Below are 2,587 nucleotides of genomic sequence, written 5' to 3'. Positions count from 1 at the left end.
TTTCTTTATACTGTCCAAGAGAACTGTCCAAGCTCGTTTTGGACAGATATTCCTAGAGCCCCTTGGACCTAAGCACAGTACTCGGGCAATACTTATTTAAGAAAATAGGATAGTACTTTCTAACACCGCGTATATTTACTATTGTTTTCTTTCCTTTACTTTCTTTTCATTTAATAGTTTTCAACTCAATGAGAGTTATGTTTGCTTCTTTTCCTTTTTTTTTTGGCTCTACATCTGAGAAAGCAAGTGTAATTAATGGAGAAAACATCACTACATTTCTGATAGTTTTAACGGCTGCAGGCAGTTTAATATTTTGATTTGTTTTTTTAATGCTCTTAGTGTTTTCAGTAATATCGTAATAGATACTGGAGATAAAGAGGGAAGACCAGCAGCCCCAATATACATATTCTATCCTTCTACTTTCTGTTCTTATTACAAAAAAAAAATTAAAATATTTTAACTGCCTGCACTGGATATCTAACACAGTTCTTCTAAAAACTGACAAGTGTGAATTGAAAAGCGAAGTCCCATTAATACAGAGTTGGAGAGTGTCACTGTGCCATTACGTATTAAGTCTGGAATGCTCTGGGCCTTGCATAAATCCAAGCAATAAAAGAAATGCCAGTGAGAATTTTAGAACATGTTCAGTCAATTAAAATATATCTATTTGACTTTTATGTTCTTTGCAGACCACAGATGACATCCTGGTGGCCTCGGCTGAATGTCCTAGCGATGATGAGGACATCGATCCCTGTGAGCCGAGCTCAGGTGGGTTAGGTTAGTCAACTTTTTTATTACTTTCTTTTCTTTCATATTTGCATGCTCCAGTCCCCCAGAGTCCCATCTAGTGGGACAGTCCTTTCTTACATAGCAGGGAGAAGTTGAGTTGGGGCCTTCCTACACATGGCAGTGTCAGTGGAGAGGGAGAGTTTGCTATAGGTTTTTCAAAGACAACGGATGGGAGCACGTTGACAGTCGTGATCTGAGGAAGGTTATAGCTTGACCGAGGACCTGGGAGGGGTATTCTGGGGCCCCTGCAACTGTGTTGTCGTGATAAAGAAAGGGACAACTTCATTAAGGAGAAAGATGTTGCAATTGCTTGTGTCTTAAGCATTTTTCCCAAATAAGATAAAAGTACCATATTTCAAGTGTTATATTATGTCAGTAGGAGAAGCAGAGTTCATTTTGAATTACTGTTTATGGTATGAAATACTGTATAGATGGTAAAAACCTGAAGACATAGAACACAACAGTCTCAAGTTTCAAATTGTTTTACGGCTTTTGTCCAAGCCAAGACTATTCAGAGTGTATATTTCGGTTCTGATTAGAAATGAAAAATTTTGACATTCTAGTATTTTCCGTGGAACAAAAAATTTGTGGTGTTTTGGCCATGTCTTTCCTACTCCCCCTGAATAAGATTTGGTACTAATTTTTCTCTCTGATATAATCTCCCACTTACCTTTATATTCAATTAATACTACATACCTTGTCTAAAAATCCTAATGTTTATCACAGATGTGAAAGGAATACAAAACTTCATAATAGCAATCTGAAGAATTATGTTACTTTATAACCTTTAAAAAATCCCAGATGTCCAATGAATTGCTCCTGCTTTCTTTGTTGGCTTGGGTTAGCTTGTACCTTTTCTAAGTGAACAGCTTATGGTACCATATATATCTCGGTTTTTCTTATTCACTTGAATTCTGTGATATTCAGTAGCATGCTTACTGTTGGTTGCTCTAGGTAATTTGGTAGTCTTCAGTACTTGCTATAATATTTAATAGTAAAAGAATTAAGGTCAATTTGTTGTGCAGTAACATATTTAATTCAAGTAGAAATCGATGAAATTTGAGACTAGTATATTAATGCAAATCACAACTGAGAGCCATCTTAGTATAACACTCAAATCTGGGGCAGGGGATATGTCTACATAGCCTGAAGACAAACAAAATTTTGCTTCAAATGCAGATGTGTGGTCCTTTTTGAAGTCACATAGCCTAATACCCACATGCAAAAATTTATTTATTTAAATTTAAGTAAAGGCAGAGACATTTATGAATTGTTTCAGTGTTTGATGGACCTGCAGGGTGGCATTTGAGCTCTTCCAGGAACCAAGATATTTATAGATTTGATGAAAATACTTTGGGGTTGGTTTCTTTTGCTTTCCAATAAGAAGATTTCAGAGTCTTCTTCAAAATGCCATGAGATGGAATGACCATTCTTAAAACTGAGCAGCAACAGGTACACCCACCTTACACATTTTTACGCCTCTCAGGAAGACATTTCACTTGCAGACACTTCCCAGAGGAAGATATTTGGGAATTGTGATGAGAATTTGTTTGTTGAAAGTTTGAAATTAATTTCCAGGATATTTTTTTTTTCTGCTCTTTCCTTCTTATTTTCAGATTCTGGAGTTTAACAAGACTTTTGGTGTTAAAAAATTTTGTGTTTTCCCCAGGGGGAGCCAATGCAGTAGCTCAAATGGCTCTGAACTCATCCATACCAATTGCTTCCTTGCTTTAGTTATCTCAGGCAGTGCTGTTCAATAGATACATTTACATTTATCTACTGTAAATGTAGATAATTT

The 2,587-nt window shown here is 36.1% G+C and overlaps 1 long non-coding RNA gene across 1 annotated transcript in view; it reads left to right on the top strand.

The window, feature by feature from the left end:
* Window positions 1–683: 683 nt before the first annotated feature.
* LOC104079117 overlaps window positions 684–2,587 on the top strand; it is a 21,683-nt gene continuing 19,779 nt past the window's right edge. The window contains exon 1 of the long non-coding RNA XR_683546.1: window positions 684–777. This is a non-coding gene — a long non-coding RNA (uncharacterized LOC104079117). The remainder of the gene's footprint in view (window positions 778–2,587) is intronic.

This window comes from Fulmarus glacialis, unplaced genomic scaffold (genome assembly GCF_000690835.1).
Source record: "Fulmarus glacialis isolate BGI_N327 unplaced genomic scaffold, ASM69083v1 scaffold7247, whole genome shotgun sequence".
NCBI lineage: Eukaryota > Metazoa > Chordata > Aves > Procellariiformes > Procellariidae > Fulmarus > Fulmarus glacialis.
Note: the sequence above shows the minus strand (reverse complement) of the source record. Positions and strands in the feature narration are given on the sequence as shown.